Genomic DNA, 22,090 nt, shown 5'->3' with positions numbered 1-22,090 from the left:
TTCTTGGGGAAAACGAGTCAAGTTATTGTGACATGTTGACAGTACTTACAGTACCTATAAGTTGGTAATAGCAGATAGTTACACTATTTTGGAGAATCTCGACATAGTCCTTTAACATTTTATTATTAATACCTAGCATTTTCTGCAAGCTTAAACCTCAAATGTAAAACTACATGTTTTCAGAGTATAACTGTGAGATACCAGAGTCATAAGAATGGATTTGCCATAACATGAGAGGAATGAAGGCACAGGAATAATGCTGATTTTCTCTTAGGTTTTATGGTAGATTTTTAACAATTTACTCCAAGGAAAACAACTTTTGGTGACATAGCTTCCCTTCACGCCAAAGGAACAAGCTAGGTTCCTCTTTGCTACAAATTAACATTCTTGTTTCTTTCACATAACATAATATCTAACACTGAAATGAATTAACAAATAGAGACTTGCAATATGTTACTATTTTTAAAAGTATTTTATCAGCTGTCTTCCATGCAACTACTAATGTGGAAACAGCATTTCTGGTGAATTTTAAATGCACTCTGAACACCATCTAAGAAGATAAACAAATCTTAAAATCACCAAGATGCTTATTTTGTGTAATCTTATCAAACTTGACCACAAAGTTCTACTAAGTCCTGTCAACTGAATTATCTATAAGAAGATGTTTACTCAGCAGATATAAAATGGCTATACCTAGTGGGCAGATGGCAAGATTTGCAGCTTATAACCATAAGCCTGCTGCTTGCCCTTTCGTTGTGCATCCCTGAGAAGAGCCTTCCTCTGTCTTCTCTATCATTTCACTCCAGGAAGGCTGCAGAAAATTCCCCCCTCCATCTCCTCTAGCACTTCAGGTCCAAACTACCTCTATCATAGGCCATTGTATTGTATAATGCCAGGACTACATTTATTAGAGTTGCTTGTAGAAACTAGCTAGGGGTTGTGTTCCCAGTACTTGCACTAAAAGGTGGTTCTACTATGATGATTAGAAAAATTATTCTAATCCTCAGACTAGATATATTCAGCTGAAGTTTATAACCATTTGTAATTGTGCCAGCATTGCCTTTAACTTTAATATTCTTCTTTCCTCTCCAGTAATAATAATGCTAATAATAATGTGTTTATAGTTACATTCCTTCTTAGGCTTTGGTTTCATGGATTTGAAAAGAGAAACTCTCAGAGCAGTTCAGAGCATCTTTTCTAAAACAATGTAGAATCATATTAACCTGTTTAATGGTTGCATCACCTTAGTGTTTAATGGTTCCCCTAGTGTCTCTCACCATCTGTACTGCTTCCAACTACGTCACTCATTAAACATCTGACCTTGCTCCTTCTTGTACATTTACCATACTGAGATATTTGATTTTGCCTCATATATGTTCTGACTAACCTAGATATTCTTTACTAATTATTAATGACTAATCTTTCAAAAATATCCTTTTTAAAACTGACTTGTACAAAACGCTAGGAAAACAGTACACAGTTTGCATGCATACAGAAAATACCAACTTCATATGATTTTCTACTTTTGTTTTACAGTGCTGAAATAATAAATGTTTTTTCTATTTTGTATAATGTTAAATAAAAATATATATATATATATATATATATGATCAGGGCTATGAGAGTAGGAAGCTTAATTGTTCCAGCATTAGTACATAATGAAATTTTATGAGTATTCAAGTACTTTAAGTATTATATTTGTTTTTTAACTTCAATATGTAATCTATTTTTACTGGTATCAGAAGTTAGCACTTAAAATATGTGATACATGAGAGATAAAGAATTACTTTTTCCAAGAACACACTATGCATCCTTTTAAAATAAAATATAGGCTTGCTGAGCAGTATTTAAATTTTTTTCAGCACTTAAATCTCAATACTAGATGAAGATGTTCATCACTCCTCTGCCTTTTTGATTAAGTCTTGCACCTTCTGCACCAAACAAGTTGTGACATCAGTGCCAGTAGGGGTAGCACTAGGATTTTGCTTTTTCTAGAAATCACAACAAAAATGCCAAACCAACCCCAAGCCAAAAGTCTTCTACAATGAGCCAGTTTGCCTGATCCCAAAGGTAGGTGTCAAAAATAAAACACTGGTAAGTTTTATATTCTAGGAGTAACAGATTCTGTACCCCCTCCATCCCCCCACCCCCACCCCCCTCCTGTTTTCAGTGTAAAACAGCATGGTATTCAGCAGTTTACTTATGTAAATCAATGAACAGTGGATTTTCTATGATTCGTCTTATACATAGAAACCGTAACCTACCGAAAGTACTGCATGCACAAGTGACTTTCAATCAAGACAATGAGACTTACAGCTTCTTTTCTCTACATATTTAATCTCTACTGATAGCTGATACATAAATAATAATTTCAGCTGGTGATGATTCTTGCACTAGAGTAATGAAAAGGGAAGATTTAAACGTTACTGTTGATTTAAAGATTTAAACCAGATTTAAGGTTTAAGCCACTGTTGAGGCTGTTTCTTTGCATTCTCAGTGTATCACCTCAACTATTACATCACCTTATTTTCTTTCTGAATTATAATGGAACAAAATTATAATTGAGTGTTATTCACCTCCTCACCTTAATTTTAAGACCAAAAATGACATGCAGAATTTTTAGCACTGTAAAAATAAAACAACTACTTTCAAAAAATACTTTTCATTTTCCAGGAATATGCTTTATGATGTTGTTGATATATATACATTTTTAATATAATACAGAAACCCAGTACTTCTCTTACAGGTAAATGCACTAACCATCAGACTGCAGAGCCAGCATGGTTTCTTTTTCTCTCTCTCTCTTTGTTCCAATTATTTATTTATTTATTTATTTATTTTTTTTCAGGATGGCATGACTTTAAGAGGATATGTGTCCCGTCCAGAGCAGCCAGTCACTTATTCGTAGGCACCCTTTCACAAGGTCAAAGCTTTGGGCTTAGCCTCTCCTTGGCTAACACTGGTCTTTTCTTCATCAAATAATTCCTCTATCCATTTAGTTGTAATGTTAAAGGGCAGGCAGCCTCCTTTATTAGGATTTTCCAAGAAGGCAGATTTGCATTGTTCATAGAATCATAGAATATCCTGAGTTGGAAGGAATCCATAAGGATCATCAAGTCCAACACCTGGCACCACACAGGTCTACCCAAAAATTCAGACCGTGTGACTAAGTGCACAGTCCAAACACTTCTTAAACTCCATCTGGCTTGGTGCAGTGACTACTTCTGTGGGGAGTCTGTTCCAGTATGTGACAACCCTCTCAGTGAAGATGAGATGTCTAGCCTAAACCTCCCCAGCCTCAGCTTGACACCATTCCTGTGGGTCCTATCACTGGTGATTAAGGAGAATAGGTTGGCGCCTGCTCCTCCACTCCCCCTCACGAGGAAGCTGTAGACTGCGATGAGGTCTCCCCTCAGCCTCCTCTTCTCCAGGCTGAACAGGCCACGTGACCTCAACTGCTCCTCATAAGTCTTCCCCTCTAGGCCCTTCACCATCTTCGTCACTCTCCTCTGGACACTCTCCAACAGTTTTACATCCTTTTTGTATTGTGATGCCCAGAACTGCACACAGTACTTGAGGTGAGGCTGCGCCAACACAGAGTAGAACGGGACAATCACTTCTCTCGAATGACTAGCAATGCCGTGCTTGATGCACCCCATGTTCATGAAAAGAATGGTTCAAGAGTACAGCTTTAGCACACAGCTATAGGGTGAAGTCCCAAACACACAGACGCACTGGATCAAGTATCCAAGCTCCATTGAGACATTGGATTTCAAAACACACTCTTTCCTCTCTGTTTCTTGTTGATCAGTATGGAGCAGTCCGTTCCTGCTCCATAACTCCTTTTCCGAAGTACAAAACTTTCCCAGGATCTCCAATGAGAAAATAGCCCAACTGTGAAGCAGTGAAGAAATGAAGGTCAGGTTTTATTTTCAATTTCTCTCTTTAAGTTATGGCAGCAATCTGTTACCTGAAGAATTGCTTGGAGTTACAGTGCATGTGCCAAAATCCCTGTACGATGAGCATGGCAGTGGAGTAGTAATGGAGACGAGGATGGAAAGTGTTTTACCTATGTTCATTATGATGAGTACTTTCATTGCAAACTTAAGCAAAATCTTGATTACTCAGCACATACTCTCAGATCTGTTCGGTTTGTTCTAACATTTTGTGATTCACGTAATTTTCAACACTCCCAAGCAGTTATTGCATTTCTCTCTCCAGTTCCAATTCAGAGACTGGCCCTGAGGTCAAAAACAAAAATTCATATAGATTTTAGCAGATATTTCTGATAGGTTTCATTTTAATAACATTATTTCACATTTTCTTATTTTTTCCTAGTTTATGGAACACTGCTGTTGCTTTTTTCCTAAGCTTCAGTCACAGTGAGGACTTCAGTCCTAAATTTGCCATAACACAAATCAATTACCCTTGTACCCTTTATAGAATATATAACAGAAGTCCTTGGAAGAAAATACCTGGAAATTATTTTATCAGATGCTTCAGGTGCAAATGAACTGATAGTTTCAGAAGTATATTTTGAAGGCCTCTTTTGAAAGGAAGAATGTTATTCACTATTAATCAGTGTATGTCTGGAGAAAAGGACATTGCAGTCCATCACAGGTTGCCGAGAACAGAAAGTATATTTTAGACAGTAAAACAGAAGCACTTCAGTCTAGAGAGGGACAGATAAGAAAGGCTTTTCACAGACGTGGCTTATACAGATTGTGTTCATCTTGGCTGAACGCTGGGGTCTGAATAAAATTAGTCTTGCTCCAGCTGCTGGACAGAATATAATGCTCTCTCTACTTTGGTTTCTCCATGGGTGCTCTGTGAGCACCCTTATCCTTCTGGTGGCTGATAGCCCATAAAATACAAATGGTAAGTAGGTGTAAAAGAGGCAGTGATGGGCCTTCTAAGTTGACAGTGGGAGACTAAGGTTCAGGAAAGAATGCTTCTTTTCTTCCTTAGCCATATATATTTTTCAATAGCTAAAAATGCGTAATTTCATGGTAAGAGGTATAGGCACCGGGAAGACAAGGATCATCCTTAACATAAAGCACTTGTCTTTTTCTAAATTGTTCACTACTTACTACTTGTGCCAGACCAGTTAAAATGGGTTGCTTGCAGGGGGTGACCATAAAACAGCACATTTTTTTATTTGTGGTTCACAGTGATATTTCTGGGTTGAAATTATTTCAAATTTTCAGTTTTCTGTATCCAGCCAACTGAAAAAAAGATGCTCTGGGGCCCTTCAGTCCTGATCTAGTCTCAAACAATACATGCAGAGAGGAAGAAATGACTTCCACTCCAAAGAATCTCTAATCTGACTGTTTTCTATTTCCTACTACTAGTATATATATTTAATGAAAACAAAAATAAAAATAAAAACAAAACAAAAAACCCACACACTTATTAAATGAAAAACATGCATACTATAACAAAGGAAATTAAAAATCTTAAAATATCAGAAAACATCGTCTCCCAGATGGTTTGCCCAACTATCCAAAATCTGTAGACAAATGAGATGAGACTCTTGTTATTTTGTTCTTTTAACAAATAAAAATAAATAATAATAGAATCGCAGGATGGTTTAGGTTGGAAGGGACCTTAAAGATCATCTAATTCCAGTCCCCCTCCATTGGAAAGGGATAATAATGCTGATCTGTTCATGAATGGTAAGTTTGGTGATTGATTCCTAGGGAAAGAAAGGAGGTTCCCATTGTAGTGGTTATGGGAAAACTTACACTACCTAAGACTGTATCTAACTAGTAGATTCCTGCTTCTTGTGTGAAGGTCTCATGGAGCTGCAGAAGGACCAGTGTTGATCCTTGCACCTTCTTTATCAAATGTGCATTAAATGAATCCAGAATACTGGATACTGGATTGAAGACAATATTGCTTGACTTAACATTTTTTGGATCTGTCCATATGTTATTCACCTCATCTCTGCCAACTTTAATGTCTGGATATTTCCTAATTAAATATTCAGCAAACTTTAATGAATTAAAATATACTGAATATGTGTATATAAGTACTTCTTTTATTAGTGGACAAATTCCGCTACTATTATAGAATTTATGTTTTAATAATGGTAACAAGAAGACAGAAGTAAGGGAAAGAGCATTGGAAGAAGTTCTAATATATGCATGTAGCTTTTCTTCACAAGGCTTGAGGAAATATTTTTGCAAAGGATTGTAAAGATTTTGCAGTAGTTATATACATAAACTCTTCATGAGCTTTGATCCTGTATTGCTTTGCACCAACATAAATATTATTATGGACAACAAACTGTCACACTGAAGCTCTCTATGCAAAAAGTCAGACTACGGATGTATATATTTTCCCACACTTCTCAACTTTCTTGACATTTTCTCACAATTTCTATGAGCAGCAAAGATACAGTAGGTATTCATTATCATAGGGGAACTACACAGGAACTGATCAGAGCATCTAAGAGTAAAATACACTTTTTAGTGCTTTATTTATGGTTTATTTTTCTAGAACAAAAGAGCAGCTGTTCCAATTAATATGATTTTTTTTTCTTTCCTTTTGTTGTTAGAGCTTTTGAATTTTTTCTGGAAACATAGACATACTCACAAATGATATGAAGTGCAATCAACAGCAAAATTGAACTAAGGTTAGAAAACATTTTAAATATTCCATCTTTCTGAGTGAAAGAATGATCATTATTTAGGTCGTTTTGCCACTGAATGAAACTGATTTCACTAAATTGTCATTTTCTGTACTGCATGACCTTGAGTCTACAAAATGAGATGCCTCCTCTTTCCCCATTTTGGAAAAGAATAAGAAGTATTCCATGTGAAGATCTTAATCTCCAGATGGAGTAAAAAAAAACGTAAGAAAATATAATTTGCACAAGTTTTTACCTCTTTCAGTTAAACAACTGATTTTTTTTTTTTTTTTTAAAGCAGCTTCTTCTGGATATTGACATAAAATAGATGACTGGAGGTATGGATTGTGAAGCCAAAAGGACCACTAGGGCCATTAGCCTGTCTTTCTGTAAATCACAGAATCATAGGTAGTTAATACTTACCATAGTTCTGTATTGTATCCAGTAACTTACATTTATGTAAGGTATAATTATTTTTGGTTGACAAAGTATCCTTACCCTGCCCCCTCCCCCCAACCACCCCCAATTGCTCTAATGACTGTTGATCTGATTTCTTAGAAGTGTTTTATTTTCTGTTTGAATTTACTTGGAGCCTCTTTATTTTACCTGAGACCTGCCTTTATAGGAGACTGAAAAGGCTGTTTTATCATCTTGAAGGTAACTCCATTTTCTAATCAAGTTAAGTCAAAAATCAGTCCGGTCCTTAATTTTTACAAAGTTTTTACCTTAATACTTAAAGGAGTCTTATAAAAAAGATGGAGAAGGACTCTTTACTTGGGTAGATAATGATAGGACAAGGGGGAATGGTCTTAAACTAAAAGCGGATAGATTTAGATTAGACATTAGGAGGAAATTCTTCACTGTAAGGGTAGTGAGAACTGGAACAGGTTGCCAGAGAAGCTGTGGATGCCCCATCCCTGGTGGTTTTCAAGGCCAGGCTAGATGCTGATCTAGTAGGTGGCATCCCTGCCTGTGACAGGGGTGTTGGAGTTAGATGATCTTTAAGGTCCCTCCCAATCTAAGCCATTCTATGATTCTACAATCAATCATTTCTTCTGTTGCAGACAAATTGCAAATGCTGCTTGGTATTGTTAAAAATTAAAATAAAAACATATAGTTCCGGTTCCTCTGATGCAGCATTTCTACTATTTTTAATGTTATATTTTCCTGTTTTCTAGTGTAGACCATTTTATAGTGTAAACTGTTTTTTGACAAATTCTGTCTAAAATATTTCACATGATTATTGTTCTTATTGAAAATTCCTTTCTAAGATCTTTAAGTCAGTTGGCTATTACTTCATTAAATATGCAGAATATTTTGGTGGATATTATCCTTTCACACTTAGTGTCCTAAGTATCTATATGGCTACCTTTACCAGAGAATGAGGTCTATTTAAAAATAAAAATAAAATAAAATAAGATAAAATAAGATAAAATAAATAAAATAAAATAAAAATTAATTGACATTAATTATATTCTTTATTTCCAATTCTTCATTAGATGAAACCCATACCATCTTTTTCATTATGCCTCCTAGAATAAATTTCCCCTAACTGGCCTGCAGGGTCATCCTGTTGCCCTCTGGTAACACCAGCATTGTTCCAATCTTCTGGCATTTCTACTACTTTAAAAGGAATATATATATATATATGTAGGTCAGGATGGACTACATGGCTTCTAGAGTTCCTAAGCTCAATTTATCTGAAGCTAATCATTTTAAAGCCTTAATCCTTGTTAATGAGGTTTAGCATACTCCCTAATCACAGGAGGGCTAGAAAGTACTTCTTCAGTGAACTGCTTCAATTTGAATTGTATTTTCAAGGAAAAATATCTGGAAGCATCTATTCATTTAATACCTACCATGCAATAATGACTTCACAAATCAATTTCAACACTGAAAATTCCTATTCTTGGCAACACATTCAGTATAATCCTAGTTGTTTTGACCATGAAAAGACTTGATCTTTGCAAGCTCCTCCATTAGCAGTCTTAACACTGAGACATTTAGAACTCAGAGCGGTGACATTTAGAACTCTGTGTAGCTAGCTATTAATTATTTGTGTATTTATGAATTCATACAGGAACAGATGGTCGTTGACATTTCTCCCACGTGCCTGGTGACAGGACGAGGGGGAATGGGCTAAAGTTGTGCCAGGGGAGGTTTAGGTTGGATGTTAGGAAGAACTTCTTTACTGAAAGGGTTGTTAGGCATTGGAATGGACTGCCCAGGGAGGTGGTTGAGTCACCATCCCTGGAGGTCTTTAAAAGATGTTTAGATGTAGCCCTTAGTGATATGGTTTAGTGTAGGACTTGTTAGTGTTAGGGCTGAGGTTGGACTAGATGATCTTGGAGGTCTCTTCCAACCTAGATGATTCTGTGATTCTGTGATTCTGTGATTTTTTGTTTAATCTTACAGGCATGTTGAAATTGCCTTTGGTGATTTGGGTGAATATGGAGAGACGTTATTATCAGAAACTGAAGCCGGTGGAAAAAATAGTGAAAAATAAAATAATAGTAATAAGAAAAGATTTCTTATCTCTGAGAATCACAGTTTTTGAAGAATCTGGTGCACTACTCTGATTAATCCAAAGTCATCACTTTAGGAACTTGTAGGAATTTTATTCTATTATGCTATTATGCAATGCCAAGCACTTACCAAATATGAGATCTATTTACAAGTCTAGTTCATATCAATTAGCTCAAAAAAAAAAAAGTTAAAAAAATAGTTTCATTTTTCACACATGTACATTGTTATCATTGCACATACAAATATAAAAAGATATTTTTATTAGTATTTTCCATTTGGAAAAATCTCTGTACCTAAAATACTAGTTCTTATACACCCATTTTCATATATGTTTCTTATAGCTTCCTAGCTGCAGACTAGTACACACCACATATTTTCAGACACTCTCTAATTTTTTTAAAATATTTTTTCTGAATACTGAATTTTTATATACCACTAATTATACCTAGCCTCTTGTAGTTATTGAATGATCCATGTTCTGTTTGGAAGCATAGATACAAATATTTGTAGCTATCTGGCAGGTAAGTAAGGTTGTTGGAGTTTTAGAAATGTCTTCAGCATTGCTCCTGAGCATAAGCAATACACTTACATGTGCATCCCCAGCATCTTACATTTTTTGATGTATATGGAACCATTCATTTGTACATGATTCATAGTTGCATGTAGTTGTGAGGCAGTGACAAGAGAAGCTGTGTAAAGGAACATGGGCTTTTACAACAGATCACTTGACCTGAGAGAACAGGAACAGATGGAAAAAACACACACATCACATATTCCACAATTCACTGAGTTGCTTGACAGGCACATTCCATCTCAATATCACGACAATCCCCAAATTAACTTGATGACCTTCTCTGGGACCAGCTTATACATAAATAGAATCACCTCTTGTCACTACATTGCTCAGTGTGAGTTGTCTACCATCCTCCAAAAAATGTTTTTTTTTTTCCCGTACAGCCTATGTCTCGAACGTAACTGTTTTTAACCAGTCAATCACTTTCAATATGATGGGGAACTTGTCAATGCTTTTGCAAAATAGTCCAAGGAAGCACTCATCCTTGTCTTTCCTGTACAGGAGAGTTTTCCCATCTCCTAGAAAACATGTTACTCTCCAGAAAATGCTCCAACACCACCTTAGCAGAGCTACAGCTCTGAACTTGAATCATTATAGAACAGATCTTCAGCACAAGGAAGCTTTATGAAGTTACTGTATTATACTCTAGAAGTACACTCATAAAGTGCCTTGAACATCATCTCCAACCACTTGGCTGTGATGGACAATCGTCTTTTCCCACTGCAGGAAGAGGCCTGGAAGGGCTCATCCCACAAAGAGCGTATTTTGAACAATAACCTGAAAATTGAAAGGTGCCACAAAATGCATAGGATTGAGTCTTCTGACTATATCATGTAGGTGACAAGGTCATGTCTTCACTCAAGGAAAAGAAAATTCAGACATATCCAGAGAAAGAAAATAACCCAAAACAAGTAATTAGGAGGTCAAATTCAAAGGATATGAATGAGACATACATCAGTTTCAGAACTGAACAGTCTCTAGTACAGAAGAAATTTGGCTTCATCCACCATGATTTGCTCGTGCCAAGCTGCTATCTTTAATTTGTAAGTCCAATCCTGAATTTTGTCACTGCTGTAGATTTATAGTTTATAGGAAATGCTAGGATTATGGCTAGAGTTATCTTAATATCCAAGAGAGGTGTGGTTGCAAAGCAAAACTCACAGGAATCCTGGATTTTTGGAGCAGTCAAAAGAGGAAAGCGCTCCACCTTGCTGGTTGTATCTTTAGCTGTTCTCCAAACAACTCGTTGTTCCTAGTTGTTGGTGTCTTTGTTTTGGTTTGGTTCTTAATATCCATATGCTGTGCATAAGTTCTCTTGACATGAATTTTCAGACCACTCTCACTTTTTCCAGTACAAATCATAGTGTAAGTTTACATGTGAGCCAAGTCTTCTGGATTACGAAATTAATAACTGTATCACCTTAAAAAAAAAAAAAATAATAAAGTCTCTAGATGCACTCTTAAGGAGCTTGTGGGTAAAGAAAACAAACCTCAGCATACCTCTGCTTCTTACTAAATGAAACAGATGGACTGAAAGACAATGTTTTGGAGATGTGATCCTTCTAAATTTAATTATTCTTCACTCTGGGTTTGGTCAAGTCATTAGCTGCATTACTTAAGTGAAATTTTCAAAAAGGAAATTCACATTGTGTAAGCTGTACATTCCTTAAGTTGAAAGGAAAGCAATTCAAGGAAAAAAAAATCTGTTCATTTTTATCTTACAGAAGAAAAGCCATACATAAGCTACAATTCTTCTCTATTTTGTTTCTTTACTCTCTTTATTTTTTCCTTTGGTTAGTTGATAGGCAATTAATTCTTGAAGACTGCAAATTTTTTAGAGCCAAACATGAAAAAACTTCAAACAGAACTTTTATTTAAGTATTTGAACTCTTGTTGACCTTGACAAGTTTGCCAGAAGACCATCACCAACAGAAGGCAATCCACTAACAGTTAAAATTATTTATATCCATTTTTTTTGTATGAAAGGCAAATTTTGGTGAGTATGTTGTACCTGGGAATATAGCCAACCAGCTACGGGCATTTTTAGATCTGAATATGGTTTGACTTTACTCACCAGGCAACATAGCAAGAAGATTCTTGTTAATAAGAGAGCGAGACCTGAGGCCCATATCTGTTTTGACCTTTGTAGGATTTCTAGGGCTCCTTCTTCCTCTGGGTTCTTCTTGTTTGTAACAGTAAGGATCATCTACTGTGGTAGGTGCAAAGCTTATTTTTCAGTGCAGAAGTGGCGATTCTTCTGTTAAATAAAGTCTGTTCCTGGGCAAAGAACCTCAGCAAATGTTGGCATGTATTCAGCTTTCTGGAAACAATGTTTTGGCTCCTGGCATTAGGCTGATTTTAAACTAAGTAAGATGGACAGACAAAGCTTCATCTAATTTAATGCCCAGGTCTTAAATCTGCCTGGGTTATCCAGACATTTAAAAGCCCCGATATGAAAGTCCAACTGGGAAAATGTCAATTCCATGTCACTAAATAGAAGTTTTTTTATCTGAGTTAGAAGAAGGGTAGAAAGAAAAGAGGCCACTAGCCAAGACACTCATTTTAATTAGATGGAGAAAGCCTATCTATCTACCTGTATTTCAGGAAATACTTACAGACTGCTTCAAAGGAGGAAATGCAATAAAGGAATCTACCTGAGAGTTTGATACAAAGCTTTCAGAAATGTGAAGTGGGTCACAGGGATCATTTGTGAAGTGTATAGTCAGTTTTCACCACTACCTTATTATCAAAGTATCCTTAGGAATAACAAGTCAAATTCAGGTCTTGCTTGAGCTTCACACAGCTTAATCATTTTCTGTCTGAGAGGGAGACTGAACTGAGAGCCAGTGATATGTATGTGTTCCCTCACTCCCCCAAAATAAATGTTTAACACCCTTTGCTCTCAGACTTCATTTGTTCTTAGCCAGATCCCTGCAGCGGTTATCATCTCTGCACAATATCTCATATACCAACAGAACAGTCTGTTAGAGTAATATTTTCCTTCATTTTATTGCCCAGACCAACCACGAGTTCATTGCTAACCTATCATTATATTTCTAGGTATTTGATATAGGCTATTACAAAACAAACTCCTAAAATGTTAATATTGATTTAATTAATTGCACTCCAAGAAAAAGATCTGCATCTCTGCTAGCAGTTCCTTCCATCCTGTGGGGGGAAAAAAAAATACACTGAACAGTGGAAAACAGGTTAGATTTCTGTACAGTTCTTAAAACTGCTCTGAGTCAGAACTGTTTTTAAATGCAAAAATTTACCACTAGGCAGTTAAAAAACATGATACTGGACCCATATTAGAGTATGGGGGGTCGGGGGGTGGGGGGTTGGAGGGTTGGGGGGAAGGAGGAAGGATGTTTTGTGTTTTTCTTTTTTAATCCTTTGTGGTTTGTGTTTGTCAAATAGTATTTACAGCACTTGCTTATGACATGCTGGCATTAAGTCCTATACCTCTGCTGAAGTGATTGGACTCTTGGTGATGTGCACCACTAAGAGTCTGTCTCTTAAGTCCCAGAACCTTTCTACTCACATTGAAATCAAGGATCTTTTATTCCTGTCATATGCTTTTGTGCATATTCATCATGCCACATTCAGAAGAATCTTTCCTTTCAAAAGCTGTCAGCGCTTTCTGAAAGCTTGCTGGTTCTTAAAAGTTGCAGGGGAGAGGAAGCCAAAAAAAAAAAAAAGCAAATATGTAGCTGCAAATATATAGGCAGCAGTTAGGTGTTTTTTTTCTTTTTTATTTTTTTTTCCCCAACTTCCATATATTTCCCCTACATTTAACAAGTGCCCACTAGAGCACTTTCAGTTTACTAACACATGTTGGAAAGGTCACAGTTATGCATAAAAGATCTCATTTCATATTGCCCAGAACAATCACATAATGTATCCCACTTCTCTTCTATGAAAGCTGACTGAATACAGCTGATTTGGTGATAAGGAAGTGGTAACTTTGAGGATTCATACTCCTGTTTCTTTGGGATATGATGTACTCTTGAGTGTTTACACTCATGTTCCTTGCCTGTACTCACAGAATAGAGCCAGGCAGGGGTAGATAGTGCCTAAGCCAGAGGGAACAGAAGCAGCCTAAGCTAAACCTTGCCTGCTAAGTAGTCTGAAAAAATGGTGTGTGTTTAACTGTGTGATGGTTGCAAACTAGTGTATCTACTGTGGTGTACTAAAATGGCTTCATTACTGTTCTTGAAAACACCATACTTTGTAGACACATTACCTAATAAAAAGATCTCAATGCTTCATGTGCATGTGTCTGGTAAGAATATTATTTAGTTAATAAAGTTTTTCCATTATGGTCAATGATGCTCATGGAAAGACATTTTTGCAGGTACCTAGTAAAGACATTAAACATTCTTGCATCATTAGTCACAATTACATTGTCAGGCATTCAAATTCAGATAGTTTTCTTATTAGAAAAACTTCCAAAAAGAGCATTTATATTATGAAATGCTTTATAAGATGTTCACAAAGTATTTTTATGAAATGCTTTATATGCTTTTGCTCCAAGTCTTTATCTGCCTCCAGTTTAATCGGGATTAAAATCTTAAAAGTAGATTTAAGTGTCTCTAACCTGGGCCCCTGAAGTTTGCCAGTCCTTCTGGGGTCCTTCTTCAAATGTCTGCATCATATCTTTTAGACAAACCAACCAGAGGAGATGTGTTACTGGACATGGTGCTCACCATGTCATAAATAACCAAGGCTGGATAAGGCCTCGGCCAAGCTGATCAAGTGGTTGGCATATCCCTGCCTATGCTCCCCCTGCCATGGTTGGAGTTAGATGATCTTTAAGGTCCCTTCCAACCAGAGCCATTCTATGAATCTATGATCTTTGTATAAGTAGGAAAATGCATAACCATATAGTCAAATACTGTAGTTTTTAAGGACACCACATACAGCTTTTGCTGTGTAACTCCTTGAATCCCTGCCAGGCAGTTACTCATTTTCCATGGCCAGAAGGCCATCTTCTCTCTCTCATGTTTGCTAGAACTCACTCATGTACACTCATTGTTTGTTTTCTTTAAAGGTACATACTATATATGTATATATATGTATATATATATATATAAGTTTGCTACTGGAACCTCTGCAGAATATTTTAAATATATTTATAGATAATGCTAATTTTTCAAATACTTTTCAAACATTGTGAAAATGTCCTTTGATTTTTAAATTGCTTTCTTCATGCAACATCTTGGTTTAAAACAGGCCAAAAGCTTCAAAATAATCAATTTTCATTTTTATGGAACTTGCTTATACAATTATCTATTTCCACAATAAATGAGTTGTCTTTTCTCAATGGCATATTTGTATCTCAAACTGGTCTCACTGCCCCTGCTATTCTTCAAAGCAAGGTATATATGCACCTTGCAAGGAAGAATAAAAATCCATTTACCCATCCTCCTCACAAAGAAAAAGCCAAATAATGCTCGAACACAGCTCACCTGCTACAACCAAAAGAGAAATTAAATGACTGGAAAATGTAATTTCTAGTCCAGTGAAAAATAAGCAAGAGAACAATAGAGAGTAGTCAGATTTTCGAATCAAACATGTAACCTAACTTTTGTGGTCTTTATACATCATCTTAGTTTCCATGCTGCCCTGGTCGATCACAAATCCTGTGACTGGGAATCCCCAAATATCAGTAGGTCATGTCCCCTTAAACAAGTCTTCCACGTCTTTTCTCTTACAGACTCTTACAGACAGAGTATACTGTGCTTTAGGTCTACCCAGATGGCTCCTATGGGACCAGAGCCAAGGTATTCATTAATTCAGAGGAGACCCAAGCTGCTGTAATTTCCACTGTGGCAAATATAGAGGTTTAGGATCAAGGAACTAGAAGCAGTTGCCTTAATCTCACTTAGTCAGCTGCACCCAGTGTAGGCCAGACACTTCAGGTAATTACACGAGGGTAATTTTCACAGCAAAAGCCTCTCTTCCTCTATCTCCACCCCCCCCCCCCCCCCCCCATAGCAATTTATTACAGAATTTATTACAGTTTTTAACACACTGCTAATGCTATACCTTCCAGGCTAGTTGTTCTAGCTGTCCGAGGAGAGCAAACTATTAACCAAAGGAGAGGAGGAAAGCATATCTCTTAGAAGACAGAGATGAGATCCTAAGATCCATTTCTCTATGCTGCCAAATGCTGTCATAAGTGACCTCTCATCATATATGCACAACAAATACAAAAAGCAGGATTCCTAAGTGTAGTGAGTTTAAGTGGCAAGGTTTTGGTAGCAGGGGGCTGCAGGGGGAGGCTTCTGTGAGAAGAATCCAGAATCTGCGCTATGTTATATAAGGGCCAGTTTCAGTCAGCTCCAAAGGAATCTGTTGCTGCCCAGAGCCAAGACAATAAGCAATGTTATTTGCACCTCTGTGAGAGCAGATTGAAGAAAGGGAAAAAACCTGCTGCACAACAGCAGCTGCGAGAGTGAGGAGTGAGAACCACCTGGGCAGAGCCCAGGTGAGTGCAGCAGGAGGGCAGGAGGTGCTCCAGGCAGGCAGCAGCAGTTCCCCTGCGGCCTGTGGAGAGGCCCCTGGTGGAGCAGGCTGTCCCCCTGCAGCCCATGGGTCCCACACGGAGCAGATCTCCACGCTGCAGCCCGTGGAGGAGCCCCCGGTGGAGCAGGTGGAGGTGGCCTGGAGGAGGCTGCGGCCCATGGAGAGCCCCCGCAGGAGCAGGCCCCGGGCCGGAGCTGCAGCCCGTGGAGAGGAGCCCACGCAGGAGCAGGGGGTCTGGGGGGAGCTGCCGCCCGTGGGGGACCCGTGCTGGAGCAGTTTGCTCTTGGGCGGACAGACCCCATGGTACGGAACCCTGTGTGAGCAGTTCTTGAAGAATTGCTGCCTGTGGGCAGCCCCCGCAGGCTCAGTTCGGGAAGGATGGCATCCCGTGGGAGGGAGCCCATGTGGAGCAGGGGCAGAGAGTGACCATGAAGCAGTGGCAGAGAGGAAGAGTTGGGGACTGACCGCAGCCCCCATTCCCTGTTCCTCTGCGCCACTCGGGGGGAGGCAATAGAAGAGGGTGGATGTGGGGAGGGTGGTTTTAATTTTTCTTTGTGTCTCACTTCTCTAGTTTGTTAGTAATAGGCAATAAATTTCTCTAATCTTCCTACACTGCGTCTGTTTTGCATGTCATGATAAGTGTTGAGCGATCTCCCTGTCCTTATCTCAGCCCTTGAGCCCTTTGCCTCATATTTTCTCCCCCTTTCCCTTTGAGGAGGGGGAGTGAGAGTGGTTGTGGTGGAGCTCGGCTGCCCACCTGAGTAAAACCACCACACCAAGGAGAACTAGTTTTGCTTGTGAGTTGTAACAGGCCTACATATTATGCTGACCAAGATACTCTGATTATCCTAACCATCTGAAATAAGTTATGGAATGACATTGAAACAGAATTTAGGTTCAATTAGTCAATTACCTTCTAACATAATTGCCTTAATTAAAAAATAAAGCTACATCATCTGTAGTCATTCTTAGATCACAGTAAGTTTAGAATGAAGCTTTCATTGTAATTTAATTGACATGAAAAAGTACAAAATTAAATTATACATTCTGACTATGTTTGTTATAGATATCCTATTTATATATCATGTTCCTATGGTACAAAAGAGTACTATATTTTTGTGTCAATACTTATTAATTTTTATCTTTGACATATTTTGACATACTTACCATATGTATAGGATAAGTGTAAGAACACAGCATACAAATAACATGATCAGAAAATGGATATAAATCAAGCCCAAGGTTTCTTTCCTGTATTGCTTTACACGTTTACCAGTGTGAGTTTTTTCAGCTCCCGTCCACAACGATGGTCTAAGCAATTGGAAAGAAAAGTATAGAAATGTACTCTCAGACCAGAGCAGCACAATGTGGAGATTCAGATAAATGCTGAAAGCTTTTGCTTTTGGAATCACAGAATCATTCAGGTCGGAAAAGACCTCTAAGATCATCTCGTCCAATATTTAATGTAGTACTGACAAGGCCACCACTAAACTATGCTACTGAGTTCTATTTCTACACATTTGCTGAAGACCTCCAGGGATGGTGACTGAACCACTTCCCTGGGCAGCCTACTCCAATGCTGCAGAACTCTTTCAGGAAAGAAAATTCTCCTAATTTACAACATAAGTCTCCCCTGGCACAACTTGAGGCCATTTCCCCTCATCTTATCACTTGGAACTTGGGAGAAGAGCCAAGTCCCCACCTTGCTACAACCTCCTTTTTTAATTGCTATTACACGTTTGATAAAACTAAAAGGGAATCCAAATTACTGGAAATAGTTATTTGAATGAACTTCAGCTATGAATGAATTGCACTAAGACTTTTTCTTTCCCCCTTTGTAGGGCACAGAATGAAGGTGAGAATATGGATTTTAAGCGTGCTAATTTAAATCTTGCTAGATGATGTAATAATTCCAGTACAAGGAAATTTCAGCCCAGTCTTAAACCCAGACTAGGCATATGAATATGTAAGCATTATCCTCAGAAAGCCATATTGCATTAAAGCCACAGTGTCCACAAGTTATAAAGACTAAACCCACCTCATTCATGCCACTGTTGCACCCCTATTTCGATGTGCAGACACACCAGTAATACAGATAAATTCTCTGTGGCTATGAGTGGAACACCAGTTTGTCATGCCAGTTTCCATATAGTGCCTCACACAACAGTCAAGTGAAAAAACAGCTGTGGAAGTACATGATATCAGGACCATGGGAAGCTATACACAGCCAGACCCATGGGAGCCTGAGCTACCACCACCCATCAGAAGGTCTGAGCTACAAAGGAGTGCAACAGAACTGACACCAGGCTGTGCTAACAGAGAGCTACATAATGCCTGAGCAAGGGCTCCTTAGGCCACATGGATGGAGTTCTTCTTGTTTTAATGACATTTAAAAAAGATAATTACTTGTTTTAAATGACTGTTTGTATAAAGGCTTCATTTATATATGGTGACTTACATATACTCCGGAAAATGTATTTAAGGTAGAAATATTCAAGTATTTTCCAGACTCCCACATGGTTTATGGGGCTGCTATATGCATTAACAGTCATAGGAGCATGAAACAGTCAGCACCTCAGGCATTTAAAATAAGATATCCTTACCACAGCATGAAAAAAAAGACAACATGTGAACTCACTAGTGACTTCGCCATCTGAAAAAAGTCAGGTGATTGTCAAGAGAGCAATGACTCAGATGCTTCCCTAATATTGCTGGATGACCCAGCAAGGTTTACTGAAATTTCAATTACCAGAAGTCATTCAAGCAGTCTCTAGTAATAATTATATCCTCCACTACCTGCTAGATGGTACTGAGCAGCAGGAAATTGGAGGAAACAGAAAACCCCACAATAGATTTTAATCACCTAAAATTTGGTAAAACAATCCAAGGAAAAAAATGGCTATTTCCAGATGATTGCCCTCAAACTTCATGAATAAAGATAAATATTAAACATCCTCATTGATACACAATAAGTGAAAGCACAGCTGAAAAACAATCACCTATTGGACATCTTAATAACCATGTAGGTTCAGATATTTCTTATCACCATGGTTTGAGTAGGTATAGGATTTTGCTTGCTCCTTGGTCATTATGGCCTCATTCCAACATTTTAATGTTTAAATGAATCTTCATCTTTCTGTCGCAGAGACCCAGCTAGTTAATGGTGAACAGTAATTCCAATAAACGTGTTGAACAAAGTAGATTATGATCATCATCATTTAAAATCATTCCATAAATGCTTTATCACCATTGTGTAATATTGTAGCTTTAGAGTGAGTTTTGGCAAAGTTTCCACTTCCAATCCATTGTTAGCCTGGCCTCAAAGCAAGAAACTCGTTAAGAAAATTGCTTAAATGCTTTATCTGGCAGTTAATATATGCAATCGAAGTGTGGTCATCATTGACTCATTACGGGAACACATATGATAGCATAAATCTGATGAGACAGTGAGATTTACAGGGTCAATACATGTGGATAACAGAGGGCAGGATGAGTCTAACTTCATTAGGCGCTGGGGATCTGTGGGAAGAAGGAAGATCTTGTGCAGGAAGTGTTGCAGCAAACAGCACCAACATCATTTTGGAGAGCTACAGACCTCTTATGCCTTTTAGTTATGGTGTATCAGCTTTGTAACAGTGATCTAGTGGCTGTCCAGCCTTGCAACGACAGGCAGCACCCATGGGGATAGTAGACACAAGGGATGCTTGGGTAGATAACTTCATCAGGGAAGGGGCCAGCCTACGGGTGAATTTCCTGGCACATCTTGTGTGCCCCTGTACAGAGCAGCCTCAACCATGCTGACATAATGAGAACTGTCTCTGACCTTTCCACCTCACCATGACTACTAAGCAAAGTGGATAACTGGAGGCTAGAGCTCTTTTCACTTTGCAGCCTACCCCATACTGCCTAATTATCTCATATGTGCAGCAGTGCTGACACAAGTTGGGTTTCAGTGCACTAACCAGGAGTTTACATCAGCTCTGGATGGAGGCTACATTTCCACAGTATTATTTTTAAAAGTTACGTGACAGACTCACTTCACATAAAGATAGAAGGATACTTTTAAGATATTTGTGAAAAAACAGGGACTGTTACTTAGTGCTGTTAATGACCTCAGCATCAAATAGCTGATCAAATAGCCAAATATGCCAATTCCTTTGTCCCATGCTATCACATGGTGCAGTGAAGCTGTCCAGGTCGGTCAGCACCACAGCTCAGATGTCTGGGAGAAGTTGGGCACTGACTGCAGTGATGGCATTCCCTAGGGCTTAGCTATTTCAAGTTGCTTGAGCTGCTGCTGGCTTGAGTCTCCGTAGGTAAAACAAAAAATTCAGACCTCTGTTATCCTGTTATTATTGTGCTAGAAGAAGATGTTGCACTTTTTTTACATTTTTGTGGAAAGAACGACTTTCCCTTTTCATATTGCAGGGGCTGAGCCATTCTTTCCAATCCCACAAACATGTACACTGCCTTCTTTTAGGAAGCTGTGTCAGTTCCAGGTAATAAGTTGGAAGTATTTTCTCTGATTTCTTTTATATCTGCAAGTCCACAGTGGACTTCCTACCCAGCAGCAGCAATGCTAGCAAGTCTTATTTTCAATTTTTTGACAGAACAGAGACAGGAAAACTATGCTGCATCCCGTCCTTCTTGGTCTGTCCATGCAATGTGTGACAGGAACACACTCTTACCTTGTAAGCAGAGGCTTTATAACTGCACTCCACCAGCCTCTTGGACTACTTGGGGTAGCTAGGATGTGCAGTATGGATGTACATGCAGTCTAACTGTGTGCAGCTTAAAGTCATGTATGTGGTTTGTCAAACATAAAAATGAAAGGTTTACCTTATGAAACTAGGTGTAATAGCCACAGTGACCTGTTCAGCAGAGTACAAACTAGTCAACATAAATCAGGGAAATTATATAAATGTCATGAAAAACTGCTTCATTTGATTCCAGCTGATACAGTCTTGTGCATGAACTGAGTCATTAGACAGTGAATGTAGCTTATGCAGGCCTCAAATATATAGGGATATTGACAAATATTCAGAAAAACTAACCCTGCTTTCATAATTTTCTGCTCCCAAACAACCTCTGTGTGAGTTCATTAAACATCTTTGTTTAACAGCATTACTCAAACAGCAGCTAGGGTCATGGTGTTTTGCCAGGAGCACTCCACAGGCCCCTTGCCCTCTGCCTACCCCAGCAGGCAGCCCTACTTCCTGTGGCAAGTGTTTCAGGATCTAACGAATGTTCCCCAGGCTTGCATCCCATCTGCAAACCACCCAATTGCTTCTGCAAACAAACAAGCATTAAATTCCTTGGGGGTGTTCTTTCTTGTTTAAGCTCCTCTTAGCTACAGGGATAAGTGGTTTTTATTTAGCTAATATTGGCCTCCTATATGCAAAGACGTGAAAATTATTTGTGTCAGTGCCTGAAGACCAAAGTCTAATTCTCTGTATGAATGTATTGCAACTCTTTTTTTTAAATACTGTGGTAGATAATCCATCATATAGTAGTGCTTCTGGGCATCATTTTATCTTGCATTTTATGCTAAAGCATGAGCAACTCTGTGTACTAGTTTTGTCGACACTGAACTTGAACAATACACAACTTTCTCCCACAGGTCTCTCTTCATTCTCATTTTGTATTCTCTCTCATGTCCAAACTGCAAAGCCACTATCCATCCCTATAAACATCAAACTGGACAAAGAAAATTCCCTTGCTTGCCAGATCTAATTTTGTCAGAGGCATATTCTGGATCTTTCTGAATGTTCTGCCTCAAATCATGCAATAATATTCTTCCTTGGTCAGAAACTCTTCTGAGTCTTCTT

The sequence above is a fragment of the Anser anser genome (assembly GCF_964211835.1).
Source record: "Anser anser genome assembly, chromosome: Z".
NCBI classification, from domain to species: Eukaryota; Metazoa; Chordata; class Aves; order Anseriformes; family Anatidae; genus Anser; species Anser anser.
The sequence above is the reverse complement of the archived record's forward strand: the minus strand, read 5'-3'. Positions refer to the sequence as shown.